The sequence below is a fragment of the Stenella coeruleoalba genome (assembly GCF_951394435.1).
Source record: "Stenella coeruleoalba genome assembly, contig: scaffold_28, whole genome shotgun sequence".
In the NCBI taxonomy this organism is placed as follows: domain Eukaryota; kingdom Metazoa; phylum Chordata; class Mammalia; order Artiodactyla; family Delphinidae; genus Stenella; species Stenella coeruleoalba.
In genome coordinates this window covers 1,264,439-1,280,621 of record NW_027645921.1, presented here as the reverse complement: position 1 = coordinate 1,280,621, position 16,183 = coordinate 1,264,439, and the positions used below count along the sequence as shown (strand labels likewise).

Below are 16,183 nucleotides of genomic sequence, written 5' to 3'. Positions count from 1 at the left end.
CACTTTTTTCAGATGGCCCTTTTGACCGGGGGGAAGTGAGACTTCATTGTAGTGCAGATTTCCTTTGCAAGCTTGCTTGGTTGGCCAAAAAGGGCGTATGCGTTTTTTCCTGAATATATTCAGGAAAAAACGCATACGCCCTTTTTGGCCAAGTGCATCATTGTGGACGTTCTGCCTCTTTTCCTATGCTTTCAATGCAATTCCAGTCTACCTCCTGAAATCGGTTTCCTGCAATTCTGCCCCGCTTTCAAGTCCTCTTGGCAGCCTTACTTCAGTCTATTTTTGGACGATAGCTGTCATTTATAAGTCTGCAGGTTTGTGAATTACAGTGTCCCTGAGCTCCTTTCTTCAACTCGCTTTCTTGTGACCTGGCCGCAACACCGCAGGATGGCTTCAGGCCCTAATCTGGTTCTGGCATGGCACACTGAGCCTTTGGTTAATTCCTCTTCCTGGTGAGAAATGAGAGTTAAATTTGCCCGTCCAGACATCTCCAGCTAGTCTCTCATTGGTTCTCGCTATTCCTGTTCATCTTCCGCAGAAATTGCAAACTGGGCCAAACAGGAGGTTAAAGGGACTGACTCTCCAAGTCGGGAGAGTGTTAGTAAAGCGTCTGGAATGTTGCACCTGAGTACCAGGGGAGGAAAACTGAGACATATTTGAACACGTCTCCCGATCACATGGTTGATCATACTCTAGGTTCCACATGCATGTTTTAGCTGAAGGAAGAATACCTTAAACCTGGAGAGTTGAGACCTGTGTAATGCGTACCATGCAATATGACTTCAAAGGGTCTTCATTTGCTCACCGAACCTCTCCAATCCTATCACTGCTGCGTTTATGCCCCTGTACACATGCTTGATTCTCTTTTGGAGACATAGCAATCCATAGGTTTTCCGATACTTACTAGTCAGGTACATTCTTAGGCGTTTAATATGCGGTGTTGAGTACATTTCGTTGAGCAAGGAGTAGCTCTTGTCTATTCCATATTTGGCTTAAGGAACTTTATCTGTGCTCATTTCAATCTCTGGTTTTATGCAGCACCCCAACTCACCTTTCCCCTTAAGCAAGCATAAGTTGGTTTTCTAAATTTGAGACCCTGTTCTGTTCTGTAATTCAGTTCCTGTGTAGCCAAATTTCCATTCCGTGTATTACTGATATCTTATGATGTTTCTTTTTCTGTGTGACTTATTTCAGTTAGAATCATCATACCTGAATCCACTCATTGTGATGCTAAGGGCCTGATGACATAGATTTCATTGCTGAGTGATATTGCTTTGTAAGTAAATACCACAACTTCTTTATCCATTTTTCACTTTCTGCGATGTTGAACTTGTACTGTAAACGAGGTTCTTGTAAACAGAGGCGTCCCAAACTTTGGGGTGGCTGTGTCTTTTTGATTTTAATTTCCCTAAGCTATAGGACCATAAGTGGCAGTGCCCTAGGCTCTGTTGCTTTGTTTTTTAGATGTTTCAGGAAACACCATACACTTCTCCCGAGTGTCTGTTGGCAACTTACATCCCGCCCATCAGCATAACAAGGCTCCCAGTTGTCCATGGCCTGTCCTGCCTTTCTGGATTTTACACTTTTTTCAGATGGCCCTTTTGACCGGGGGGAAGTGAGACTTCATTGTAGTGCAGATTTCCTTTGCAAGCTTGCTTGGTTGGCCAAAAAGGGCGTATGCGTTTTTTCCTGAATATATTCAGGAAAAAACGCATACGCCCTTTTTGGCCAAGTGCATCATTGTGGATGTTCTGCCTCTTTTCCTATGCTTTCAATGCAATTCCAGTCTACCTCCTGAAATCGGTTTCCTGCAATTCTGCCCCGCTTTCAAGTCCTCTTGGCAGCCTTACTTCAGTCTATTTTTGGACGATAGCTGTCATTTATAACTCTGCAGGTTTGTGAATTACAGTGCCCCTGAGCTCCTTTCTTCAACTCGCTTTCTTGTGACCTGGCCGCAACACCGCAGGATGGCTTCAGGCCCTAATCTGGTTCCGGCACGGCACGCTGAGCCTTTGGTTAATTCCTCTTCCTGGTGGGAAATGAGAGTTAAATTTGCCCGTCCAGACACCTCCAGCTAGTCTCTCATTGGTTCTCGCTATTCCTGTTCATCTTCCGCAGAAATTGCAAACTGGGCCAAACAGGAGGTTAAAGGGACTGACTCTCCAAGTCGGAAGAGTGTTAGTAAAGCGTCTGGAATGTTGCACCCGAGTACCAGGGGAGGAAAACTGAGACATATTTGAACACGTCTCCCGTTCACATGGTTGATCATACTCTGGGTTCCACATGCATGTTTTAGCTGAAGGAAGAATACCTTAAACCTGGAGAGTTGAGACCCGTGGAATGGGTACCATGCAATATGACTTCAAAGGGTCTTCATTTGCTCACCGAACCTCTCCAATCCTATCACTGCTGCGTTTATGCCCCTGTACACACGCTTGATTCTCTTTCGGAGACATAGCAATCCATAGATTTTAAGATACTTACTAGTCAGGTACATTCTTAGGCGTTTAATATGGGGTGTTGAGTCCATTTCGTTGAGCAAGGAGTAGCTCTTGTCTATTCCATATTTGGCTTAAGGAACTTTATCTGTGCTCATTTCAATCTCTGGTTTTATGCAGCACCCCAACTCACCTTTCCCCTTAAGCAAGCATAAGTTGCTTTTCTAAATTTGAGACACTGTTCTGTTCTGTAATTCAGTTCCTGTGTAGCCAAGTTTACATTCCGTGTATTAGTGATATCTTATGATGTTTCTTTTTCTGTGTGACTTATTTCAGTTAGAATCATCGTACCTGAATCCACTCATTGTGCTGCTAAGGGCCTGATGACACAGATTTCATTGCTGAGTGATATTGCTTTGTAAGTAAATACCACAACTTCTTTATCCATTTTTCACTTTCTGCGATGTTGAACTTGTACTGTACACGAGGTTCTTGTAAACAGAGCCGTTCCAAACTATGGGGAGGCCATGTCTTTTTGATTTTAATTTCCCTAAGCTATAGGACCATAAGTGGAAGTGCCCTAGGTTCTGTTGCTTTGTTTTTTAGATGTTTCAGGAAACACCATACACTTCTCCCGAGTGGTTGTTGGCAATTTACATCCCGCCCATCAGCATAACAAGGCTCCCAGTTCTCCATGGCCTGTCTTGTCTTTCTGGATTTTACACTTTTTTCAGATGGCCCTTTTGACCGGGGGGAAGTGAGACTTCATTGTAGTGCAGATTTCCTTTGCAAGCTTGCTTGGTTGGCCAAAAAGGGCGTATGCGTTTTTTCCTGAATATATTCAGGAAAAAACGCATACGCCCTTTTTGGCCAAGTGCATCATTGTGGACGTTCTGCCTCTTTTCCTATGCTTTCAATGCAATTCCAGTCTACCTCCTGAAATCGGTTTCCTGCAATTCTGCCCCGCTTTCAAGTCCTCTTGGCAGCCTTACTTCAGTCTATTTTTGGACGATAGCTGTCATTTATAAGTCTGCAGGTTTGTGAATTACAGTGTCCCTGAGCTCCTTTCTTCAACTCGCTTTCTTGTGACCTGGCCGCAACACCGCAGGATGGCTTCAGGCCCTAATCTGGTTCTGGCACGGCACACTGAGCCTTTGGTTAATTCCTCTTCCTGGTGAGAAATGAGAGTTAAATTTGCCCGTCCAGACATCTCCAGCTAGTCTCTCATTGGTTCTCGCTATTCCTGTTCATCTTCCGCAGAAATTGCAAACTGGGCCAAACAGGAGGTTAAAGGGACTGACTCTCCAAGTCGGGAGAGTGTTAGTAAAGCGTCTGGAATGTTGCACCTGAGTACCAGGGGAGGAAAACTGAGACATATTTGAACACGTCTCCCGATCACATGGTTGATCATACTCTAGGTTCCACATGCATGTTTTAGCTGAAGGAAGAATACCTTAAACCTGGAGAGTTGAGACCTGTGTAATGCGTACCATGCAATATGACTTCAAAGGGTCTTCATTTGCTCACCGAACCTCTCCAATCCTATCACTGCTGCGTTTATGCCCCTGTACACATGCTTGATTCTCTTTTGGAGACATAGCAATCCATAGGTTTTCCGATACTTACTAGTCAGGTACATTCTTAGGCGTTTAATATGCGGTGTTGAGTACATTTCGTTGAGCAAGGAGTAGCTCTTGCCTATTCCATATTTGACTTAAGGAACTTTATCTGTGCTCATTTCAATCTCTGGTTTTATGCAGCACCCCAACTCACCTTTACCCTTAAGCAAGCATAAGTTGGTTTTCTAAATTTGAGACCCTGTTCTGTTCTGTAATTCAGTTCCTGTGTAGCCAAGTTTACATTACGTGTATTACTGATATCTTATGATGTTTCTTTTCTGTGTGACTTATTTCAGTTAGAATCATCATACCTGAATCCACTCATTGTGCTGCTACGGGCCTGCTGACACAGATTTCATTGCTGAGTGATATTGCTTTGTAAGTAAATACCACAACTTCTTTATCCATTTTTCACTTTCTGCGATGTTGAACTTGTACTGTAAACGAGGTTCTTGTAAACAGAGCCGTTCGAAAGTTTGGGGTGGCTGTGTCTTTTTTATTTTAATTTCCCTAAGCTATAGGACCATAAGTGGCAGTGCCCTAGGCTCTGTTGCTTTGTTTTTTAGATGTTTCTGGAAACACCATACACTTCTCCGGAGTGTCTGTTGGCAATTTACATCCCGCCCATCAGCATAACAAGGCTCCCAGTTCTCCATGGCCTGTCCTGCCTTTCTGGATTTTACACTTTTTTCAGATGGCCCTTTTGACCGGGGGGAAGTGAGACTTCATTGTAGTGCAGATTTCCTTTGCAAGCTTGCTTGGTTGGCCAAAAAGGGCGTATGCGTTTTTTCCTGAATATATTCAGGAAAAAACGCATACGCCCTTTTTGGCCAAGTGCATCATTGTGGACGTTCTGCCTCTTTTCCTATGCTTTCAATGAAATTCCAGTCTACCTCCTGAAATCGGTTTCCTGCAATTCTGTCCCGCTTTCAAGTCCTCTTGGCAGCCTTACTTCAGTCTATTTTTGGACGATAGCTGTCATTTATAACTCTGCAGGCTTGTGAATTACAGTGCCCCTGAGCTCCTTTCTTCAACTCGCTTTCTTTTGAGCTGGGCGCAACACCGCAGGATGGCTTCAGGCCCTAATCTGGTTCCGGCACGGCACGCTGAGCCTTTGGTTATTTCCTCTTCCTGGTGGGAAATGAGAGTTAAATTTGCCCGTCCAGACACCTCCAGCTAGTCTCTCATTGGTTCTCGCTATTCCTGTTCATCTTCCGCAGAAATTGCAAACTGGGCCAAACAGGAGGTTAAAGGCGCTGACTCTCCAAGTGGGGAGAGTGTTAGTAAAGCGTCTGGAATGTTGCACCCGAGTACCAGGGGAGGAAAACTGAGACATATTTGAACACGTCTCCCGATCACATGGTTGATCATACTCTGGGTTCCACATGCATGTTTTAGCTGAAGGAAGAATACCTAAAATCTGGGTAGTTGAAACCCGTGGAATGGGTACCATGCAATATGAATTCAAAGGGTCTTCATTTGCTCACTGAACCTCTCCAATCCTATCACTGCTGCGTTTATGCCCCTGTACACATGCTTGATTCTCTTTCGGAGACATAGCAATCCATAGGTTTTAAGATACTTACTAGTAAGGTACATTCTTAGGCGTTTAATATGCGGTGTTGAGTCCATTTCGTTGAGCAAGGAGTAGCTCTTGGCTATTCCATATTTGGCTTAAGGAACTTTATCTGTGCTCATTTCAATCTCTGGTTTTACGCAGCACCCCAACTCACCTTTCCCCTTAAGCAAGCATAAGTTGGTTTTCTAAATTTGAGACCCTGTTCTGTTCTGTAATTCAGTTCCTGTGTAGCCAAGTTTACATTCCGTGTATTACTGATATCTTATGATGTTTCTTTTTCTGTGTGACTTATTTCAGTTAGAATCATCATACCTGATTCCACTCATTGTGCTGCTAAGGGTCTGATGACACAGATTTCATTGCTGAGTGATATTGCTTTGTAAGTAAATACCACAACTTTTTTATCCATTTTTCACTTTCTGCGATGTTGAACTTGTACTGTAAACGAGGTTCTTGTAAACAGAGCCGTTCGAAATTTTGGGGTGGCTGTGTCTGTTTGATTTTAAATTCCCTATGCTATAGGACCATAAGTAGAAGTGCCCTAGGCTCTGTTGCTTTGTTTTTTAGATGTTTCAGGAAACACCATACACTTCTCCTGAGTGTTTGTTGGCAATTTACATCCCGCCCTTCAGCATAACAAGGCTCCCAGTTCTCCATGGCCTGTCCTGCCTTTCTGGATTTTACACTTTTTTCAGATGGCCCTTTTGACCGGGGGGAAGTGAGACTTCATTGTAGTGCAGATTTCCTTTGCAAGCTTGCTTGGTTGGCCAAAAAGGGCATATGCGTTTTTTCCTGAATATATTCAGGAAAAAATGCATACGCCCTTTTTGGCCAAGTGCATCATTGTGGACGTTCTGCCTCTTTTCCTATGCTTTCAATGCAATTCCAGTCTACCTCCTGAAATCGGTTTCCTGCAATTCTGCCCCGCTTTCAAGTCCTCTTGGCAGCCTTACTTCAGTCTATTTTTGGACGATAGCTGTCATTTATAACTCTGCAGGTTTGTGAATTACAGTGCCCCTGAGCTCCTTTCTTCAACTCGCTTTCTTTTGAGCTGGCCGCAACACCGCAGGATGGCTTCAGGCCCTAATCTGGTTCCGGTACGGCACGCTGAGCCTTTGGTTATTTCCTCTTCCTGGTGGGAAATGAGAGTTAAATTTGCCGGTCCAGACACCTCCAGCTAGCCTCTCATTGGTTCTCGCTATTCCTGTTCATCTTCCGCAGAAATTGCAAACTGTGCCAAACAGGAGGTTAAAGGCGCTGACTCTCCAAGTGGGGAGAGTGTTAGTAAAGCGTCTGGAATGTTGCACCCGAGTACCAGGGTACGAAAACTGAGACATATTTGAACACGTCTCCCGATCACATGGTTGATCATACTCTGGGTTCCACATGCATGTTTTAGCTGAAGAAAGAATACCTTAAACCTGGAGAGTTAAGACCCGTGGAATGGGTACCATGCAATATGACTTCAAAGGGTCTTCATTTGCTCACCCAACCTCTCCAATCCTATCACTGCTGCGTTTATGCCCCTGTACACATGCTTGATTCTCTTTCGGAGACATAGCAATCCATAGGTTTTAAGATACTTACTAGTCAGGTACATTCTTAGGCGTTTAATATGCGGTGTTGAGTCCATTTCGTTGAGCAAGGAGTAGCTCTTGTCTATTCCATATTTGGCTTAAGGAACTTTATCTTTGCTCATTTCAATCTCTGGTTTTATGCAGCACCCCAACTCACCTTTCCCCTTAAGCAAGCATAAGTTGGTTTTCTAAATTTTAGACCCTGTTCTGTTCTGTAATTCAGTTCCTGTGTAGCCAAGTTTACATTCCGTGTATTACTGATATCTTATGATGTTTCTTTTTCTGTGTGACTTATTTCAGTTAGAATCATCATACCTGAATCCACTCATTGTGCTGCTAAGGGCCTGATGACACAGATTTCATTGCTTGGTGATATTGCTTTGTAAGTAAATACCACAACTTCTTTATCCATTTTTCACTTTCTGCGATGTTGAACTTGTACTGTAAACGAGGTTCTTGTAAACAGAGCCATTCCAAACTTTGGGGTGGCTGTGTCTTTTTGATTTTAATTTCCCTAAGCTATAGGACCATAAGTGGAAGTGCCCTAGGCTCTGTTGCTTTGTTTTTTAGATGTTTCAGGAAACACCATACACTTCTCCCGAGTGTCTGTTGGCAATTTACATCCCGCCCATCAGCATAACAAGGCTCCCAGTTCTCCATGGCCTGTCCTGCCTTTCTGGATTTTACACTTTTTTCAGATGGCCCTTTTGACCGGGGGGAAGTGAGACTTCATTGTAGTGCAGATTTCCTTTGCAAGCTTGCTTGGTTGGCCAAAAAGGGCGTATGCGTTTTTTCCTGAATATATTCAGGAAAAAACGCATACGCCCTTTTTGGCCAAGTGCATCATTGTGGACGTTCTGCCTCTTCTCCTATGCTTTCAATGCAATTCCAGTCTACCTCCTGAAATCGGTTTCCTGCAATTCTGCCCCGCTTTCAAGTCCTCTTGGCAGCCTTACTTCAGTATATTTTTGGACGATAGCTGTCATTTATAACTCTGCAGGTTTGTGAATTACAGTGCCCCTGAGCTCCTTTCTTCAACTCGCTTTCTTGTGACCTGGCCGCAACACCGCAGGATGGCTTCAGGCCCTAATCTGGTTCCAGCACGGCATGCTGAGCCTTTGGTTAATTCCTCTTCCTGGTGGGAAATGAGAGTTAAATTTGCCCGTCCAGACACCTCCAGCTAGCCTCTCATTGGTTCTCGCTATTCCTGTTCATCTTCCGCAGAAATTGCAAACTGGGCCAAACAGGAGGTTAAAGGGACTGACTCTCCAAGTGGGGAGATTGTTAGTAAAGCGTCTGGAATGTTGCACCCGAGTACCAGGGTAGGAAAACTGAGACATATTTGAACACGTCTCCCGTTCACATGGTTGATCATACTCTGGGTTCCACATGGATGTTTTAGCTGAAGGAAGAATACCTTAAACCTGGAGAGTTGAGACCCGTGGAATGGGTACCGTGCAATATTACTTCAAAGGGTCTTCATTTGCTCACCGAACCTCTCCAATCCTATCACTGCTGCGTTTATGCCCCTGTACACACGCTTGATTCTCTTTTGGAGACATAGCAATCCATAGGTTTTAAGATACTTACTAGTCAGGTACATTCTTAGGCGTTTAATATGGGGTTTTGAGTCCATTTCGTTGAGCAAGGAGTAGCTCTTGTCTATTCCATATTTGGCTTAAGGAACTTTATCTGTGCTCATTTCAATCTCTGGTTTTATGCAGCACCCCAACTCACCTTTCCCCTTAAGCAAGCATAAGTTGGTTTTCTAAATTTGAGACCCTGTTCTGTTTTGGAATGCAGTTCCTGTGTAGCCAAGTTTACATTCCGTGTATTAGTGATATCTTATGATGTTTCTTTTTCTGTGTGACTTATTTCAGTTAGAATCATCGTACCTGAATCCACTCATTATGCTGCTACGGGCCTGATGACATAGATTTCATTGCTGAGTGATACTGCATTGTACGTAAGTACCACAAGTTCTTTATCCATTTTTCACTTTCTGTGATATTGCACTTGTACGGTAAACGAGGTTCTTGTAAACAGAGGCATCCCAAACATTGGGGTGGCTGTGTCTTTTTGATTTTAATTTCCCTAAGCTATAGGACCATAAGTTGAAGTGCCCTAGGCTCTGTTGCTTTGTTTTTTAGATGTTTCAGGAAACACCATACACTTCTCCGGAGTGTCTGTTGGCAATTTACATCCCGCCCATCAGCATAACAAGGCTCCCAGTTCTCCATGGCCTGTCCTGCCTTTCTGGATTTTACACTTTTTTCAGATGGCCCTTTTGACCGGGGGGAAGTGAGACTTCATTGTAGTGCAGATTTCCTTTGCAAGCTTGCTTGGTTGGCCAAAAAGGGCGTATGCGTTTTTTCCTGAATATATTCAGGAAAAGACGAATACGCCCTTTTTGGCCAAGTGCATCATTGTGGACGTTCTGCCTCTTTTCCTATGCTTTCAATGCAATTCCAGTCTACCTCCTGAAATCGGTTTCCTGCAATTCTGCCCCGCTTTCAAGTCCGCTTGGCAGCCTTACTTCAGTCTATTTTTGGACGATAGCTGTCATTTATAACTCTGCAGGTTTGTGAATTACAGTGCCCCTGAGCTCCTTTCTTCAACTCGCTTTCTTGTGACCTGGCCGCAACACCGCAGGATGGCTTCAGGCCCTAATCTGGTTCCGGCCCGGCATGCTGAGCCTTTGGTTAATTCCTCTTCCTGGTGGGAAATGAGAGTTAAATTTGCCCGTCCAGACACCTCCAGCTAGTCTCTCATTGGTTCTCGCTATTCCTGTTCATCTTCCGCAGAAATTGCAAACTGTGCCAAACAGGAGGTTAAAGGGACTGACTCTCCAAGTCGGGAGAGTGTTAGTAAAGCGTCTGGAATGTTGCACCCGAGTACCAGGGGAGGAAAACTGAGACATATTTGAACACGTCTCCCGTTCACATGGTTGATCATATTCTGGGTTCCACATGCATGTTTTAGCTGAAGGAAGAATACCTTAAACCTGGAGAGCTGAGACCCGTGTAATGGGTACCATGCAATATGACTTCAAAGGGTCTTCATTTGCTCACCGAACCTCTCCAATCCTATCACTGCTGCGTTTATGCCCCTGTACACACGCTTGATTCTCTTTTGGAGACATAGCAATCCATAGGTTTTAAGATACTTACTAGTCAGGTACATTCTTAGGCGTTTAATATGGGGTTTTGAGTCCATTTCGTTGAGCAAGGAGTAGCTCTTGTCTATTCCATATTTGGCTTAAGGAACTTTATCTGTGCTCATTTCAATCTCTGGTTTTATGCAGCACCCCAACTCACCTTTCACCTTAAGCAAGCATAAGTTGGTTTTCTAAATTTGAGACCCTGTTCTGTTCTGTAATTCAGTTCCTGTGTAGCCAAGTTTACATTCCGTGTATTACTGATATCTTATGATGTTTCTTTTTCTGTGTGACTTATTTCAGTTAGAATCATCGTACCTGAATCCACTCATTATGCTGCTCCGGGCCTGATGACATAGATTTCATTGCTGAGTGATACTGCATTGTACGTAAGTACCACAAGTTCTTTATCCATTTTTCACTTTCTGTGATATTGAACTTGTACGGTAAACGAGGTTCTTGTAAACGGAGGTGTCCCAAACTTTGGGGTGGCTGTGTCTTTTTGATTTTAATTTCCCTAAGCTATAGGACCATAAGTGGAAGTGCCCTAGGCTCTGTTGCTTTGTTTTTTAGATGTTTCAGGAAACACCGTACACTTCTCCTGAGTGTCTGTTGGCAATTTACATCCCGCCCATCAGCATAACAAGGCTCCCAGTTCTCAATGGCCTGTGGCCTTTCTGGATTTTACACTTTTTTCAGATGGCCCTTTTGACCGGGGGGAAGTGAGACTTCATTGTAGTGCAGATTTCCTTTGCAAGCTTGCTTGGTTGGCCAAAAAGGGCGTATGCGTCTTTTCCTGAATATATTCAGGAAAATCGCATACGCCCTTTTTGGCCAAGTGCATCATTGTGGACGTTCTGCCTCTTTTCCTATGCTTTCAATGCAATTCCAGTCTACCTACTGAAATCGGTTTCCTGCAATTCTGCCCTGCTTTCAAGTCCTCTTGGCAGCCTTACTTCAGTCTATTTTTGGACGATAGCTGTCATTTATAACTCTGCAGGTTTGTGAATTACAGTGCCCCTGAGCTCCTTTCTTCAACTCGCTTTCTTGTGACCTGGCCGCAACACCGCAGGATGGCTTCAGGCCCTAATCTTGTTCCGGCCCGGCATGCTGAGCCTTTGGTTAATTCCTCTTCCTGGTGGGAAATGAGAGTTAAATTTGCCAGTCCAGACACCTCCAGCTAGTCTCTCATTGGTTCTCGCTATTCCTGTTCATCTTCCGCAGAAATTGCAAACTGGGCCAAACAGGAGGTTAAAGGGACTGACTCTCCAAGTCGGGAGAGTGTTAGTAAAGCGTCTGGAATGTTGCACCCGAGTACCAGGGGAGGAAAACTGAGACATATTTGAATACGTCTCCCGTTCACATGGTTGATCATACTCTGGGTTCCACATGCATGTTTTAGCTGAAGGAAGAATACCTTAAACCTGGAGCGTTGAGACCCGTGTAATGGGTACCATGCAATATGACTTCAAAGGGTATTCATATGCTCACCGAACCTCTCCAATCCTATCACTGCTGCGTTTATGCCCCTGTACACATGCTTGGTTCTCTTTCGGAGACATAGCAATCCATAGGTTTTAAGATACTTACTAGTCAGGTACATTCTTAGGCGTTTAATATGGGGTGTTGAGTCCATTTCGTTGAGCAAGGAGTAGCTCTTGTCTATTCCATATTTGGCTTAAGGAACTTTATCTGTGCTCATTTCAATCTCTGGTTTTATGCAGCACCCCAACTCACCTTTCCCCTTAAGCAAGCATAAGTTGGTTTTCTAAATTTGAGACCCTGTTCTGTTCTGTAATTCAGTTCCTGTGTAGCCAAGTTTACATTCCGTGTATTACTGATATCTTATGATGTTTCTTTTTCTGTGTGACTTATTTCAGTTAGAATCATCATACCTGAATCCACTCATTGTGCTGCTAAGGGCCTGATGACACAGATTTCATTGCTGAGTGATATTGCTTTGTAAGTAAATACCACAACTTCTTTATCCATTTTTCACTTTCTGCGATGTTGAACTTGTACGGTAAACGAGCTTCTTGTAAACAGAGCCGATCCAAACTTTGGGGTGGCTGTGTCTTTTTTATTTTAATTTCCCTAAGCTATAGGACCATAAGTGGAAGTGCCCTAGGCTCTGTTGCTTTGTTTTTTAGATGTTTCAGGAAACACCATACACTTCTCCCGAGTGTCTGTTGGTAATTTACATCCCGCCCATCAGCATAACAAGGCTCCCAGTTCTCCATGGCCTGTCCTGCCTTTCTGGATTTTACACTTTTTTCAGATGGCCCTTTTGACCGGGGGGAAGTGAGACTTCATTGTAGTGCAGATTTCCTTTGCAAGCTTGCTTGGTTGGCCAAAAAGGGCGTATGCGTTTTTTCCTGAATATATTCAGGAAAAAACGCATACGCCCTTTTTGGCCAAGTGCATCATTGTGGACGTTCTGCCTCTTTTCCTATGCTTTCAATGCAATTCCAGTCTACCTCCTGAAATCGGTTTCCTGCAATTCTGCCCCGCTTTCAAGTCCTCTTGGCAGCCTTACTTCAGTCTATTTTTGGACGATAGCTGTCATTTATAACTCTGCAGGTTTGTGAATTACAGTGCCCCTGAGCTCCTTTCTTCAACTCACTTTCTTGTGACCTGGCCGCAACACCGCAGGATGGCTTCAGGCCCTAATCTGGTTCCGGCACGGCATGCTGAGCCTTTGGTTAATTCCTCTTCCTGGTGGGAAATGAGAGTTAAATTTGTCCGTCCAGACACCTCCAGCTAGCCTCTCATTGGTTCTCGCTATTCCTGTTCATCTTCCGCAGAAATTGCAAACTGGGCCAAACAGGAGGTTAAAGGGACTGGCTCTCCAGGTCGGGAGAGTGTTAGTAAAGCGTCTGGAATGTTGCACCCGAGTACCAGGGTACGAAAACTGAGACATATTTGAACACGTCTCCCGTTCACATGGTTGATCATACTCTGGGTTCCACATGCATGTTTTAGCTGAAGGAAGAATACCTTAAACTTGGAGAGCTGAGACCCGTGTAATGGGTATCATGCAATATGACTTCAAAGGGTCTTCATTTGCTCACCGAAACTCTCCAATCCTATCACTGCTGCGTTTATGCCCCTGTACACACGCTTGATTCTCTTTTGGAGACATAGCAATCCATAGGTTTTAAGATACTTACTAGTCAGGTACATTCTTAGGCGTTTAATATGGGGTTTTGAGTCCATTTCATTGAGCAAGGAGTAGCTCTTGTCTATTCCATATTTGGCTTAAGGAACTTTATCTGTGCTCATTTCAATCTCTGGTTTTATGCAGCAGCCCAACTCACCTTTCCCCTTAAGCAAGCATAAGTTGGTTTTCTAAATTTGAGACCCTGTTCTGTTTTGGAATGCAATTCCTGTGTAGCCAAGTTTACATTCCGTGTATTAGTGATATCTTATGATGTTTCATTTTCTGTGTGACTTATTTCAGTTAGAATCATCGTACCTGAATCCACTCATTATGCTGCTATGGGCCTGATGACATAGATTTCATTGCTGAGTGATACTGCATTGTACGTAAGTACCACAAGTTCTTTATCCATTTTTCACTTTCTGTGATATTGAACTTGTACGGTAAACGAGGTTCTTGTAAACGGAGGCGTCCCAAACTTTGGGGTGGCTGTGTCTTTTTGATTTTAATTTCCCTAAGCTATAGGACCATAAGTGGAAGTGCCCTAGGCTCTGTTGCTTTGTTTTTTAGATGTTTCAGGAAACACCATACACTTCTCCTGAGTGTCTGTTGGCAATTTACATCCCGCCCATCAGCATAACAAGGCTCCCAGTTCTCCATGGCCTGTCCTGCCTTTCTGGATTTTACACTTTTTTCAGATGGCCCTTTTGACCGGGGGGAAGTGAGACTTCATTGTAGTGCAGATTTCCTTTGCAAGTTTGCTTGGTTGGCCAAAAAGGGCATATGCGTTTTTTCCTGAATATATTCAGGAAAAAACGCATACGCCCTTTTTGGCCAAGTGCATCATTGTGGACGTTCTGCCTCTTTTCCTATGCTTTCAATGCAATTCCAGTCTACCTCCTGAAATCGGTTTCCTGCAATTCTGCCCCGCTTTCAAGTCCTCTTGGCAGCCTTACTTCAGTCTATTTTTGGACGATAGCTGTCATTTATAACTCTGCAGGTTTGTGAATTACAGTGCCCCTGAGCTCCTTTCTTCAACTCGCTTTCTTGTGACCTGGCCGCAACACCGCAGGATGTCTTCAGGCCCTAATCTGGTTCTGGCACGGCACGCTGAGCCTTTGGTTAATTCCTCTTCCTGGTGGGAAATGAGAGTTAAATTTGCCCGTTCAGACACCTCCAGCTAGTCTCTCATTGGTTCTCGCTATTCCTGTTCATCTTCCGCAGAAATTGCAAACTGGGCCAAACAGGAGGTTAAAGGGACTGACTCTCCAAGTGGGGAGAGTGTTAGTAAAGCGTCTGGAATGTTGCACCCGAGGACCAGGGTACGAAAACTGAGACATATTTGAACACGTCTCCCGATCACATGGTTGATCATACTCTAGGTTCCACATGCATGTTTTAGCTGAAGGAAGAATACCTTAAACCTGGGTAGTTGAAACCCGTGGAATGGGTACCATGCAATATGACTTCAAAGGGTCTTCATTTGCTCACGAACCTCTCCAATCCTATCACTGCTGCGTTTATGCCCCTGTACACATGCTTGATTCTCTTTCGGAGACATAGCAATCCATAGATTTTAAGATACTTACTAGTCAGGTACATTCTTAGGCGTTTAATATGCGGTGTTGAGTCCATTTCGTTGAGCAAGGAGTAGCTCTTGTCTATTCCATATTTGGCTTAAGGAACTTTATCTGTGCTCATTTCAATCTCTGGTTTTATGCAGCACCCCAACTCACCTTTCCCCTTAAGCAAGCATAAGTTAGTTTTCTAAATTTGAGACCCTGTTCTGTTCTGTAATTCAGTTCCTGTGTAGCCAAGTTTACATTCCGTGTATTATTGATATCTTATGATGTTTCTTTTTCTGTGTGACTTATTTCAGTTAGAATCATCATACCTGAATCCACTCATTGTGCTGCTAAGGGCCTGATGACACAGATTTCATTGCTTGGTGATATTGCTTTGTAAGTAAATACCACAACTTCTTTATCCATTTTTCACTTTCTGCAATGTTGAACTTGTACTGTAAACGAGGTTCTTGTAAACAGAGCCGTTCCAAACTCTGGGGTGGCTGTGTCTTTTTGATTTTAATTTCCCTAAGCTATAGGACCATAAGTGGAAGTGCCCTAGGTTCTGTTGCTTTGTTTTTTAGCTGTTTCAGGAAACACCATACACTTCTCCGGAGTGTTTGTTGGCAATTTACATCCCGCCCATCAGCATAACAAGGCTCCCAGTTCTCCATGGCCTGTCCTGCCTTTCTGGATTTTACACTTTTTTCAGATGGCCCTTTTGACCGGGGGGAAGTGAGACTTCATTGTAGTGCAGATTTCCTTTGCAAGCTTGCTTGGTTGGCCAAAAAGGGCATATGCGTTTTTTCCTGAATATATTCAGGAAAAAATGCATACGCCCTTTTTGGCCAAGTGCATCATTGTGGACGTTCTGCCTCTTTTCCTATGCTTTCAATGCAATTCCAGTCTACCTCCTGAAATCGGTTTCCTGCAATTCTGCCCCGCTTTCAAGTCCTCTTGGCAGCCTTACTTCAGTCTATTTTTGGACGATAGCTGTCATTTATAACTCTGCAGGTTTGTGAATTACAGTGCCCCTGAGCTCCTTTCTTCAACTCGCTTTCTTTTGAGCTGGCCGCAACACCGCAGGA

At 43.9% G+C, this 16,183-nt stretch overlaps 1 long non-coding RNA gene across 21 annotated transcripts in view; it reads left to right on the top strand.

Annotated features, from left to right (window-relative positions):
- The window catches only part of LOC307181468, a 1,676,472-nt gene that overhangs the window by 1,286,863 nt on the left and 373,426 nt on the right, over positions 1 to 16,183 (top strand). The window contains exon 3 of one of the 21 annotated variants that reach the window (XR_013826842.1): positions 10,678 to 10,759. The exons of the other annotated variants lie outside the window; for them this stretch is intronic. This is a non-coding gene — a long non-coding RNA (uncharacterized lncRNA). The remainder of the gene's footprint in view (positions 1 to 10,677; positions 10,760 to 16,183) is intronic. 21 annotated transcript variants of the gene reach the window in all.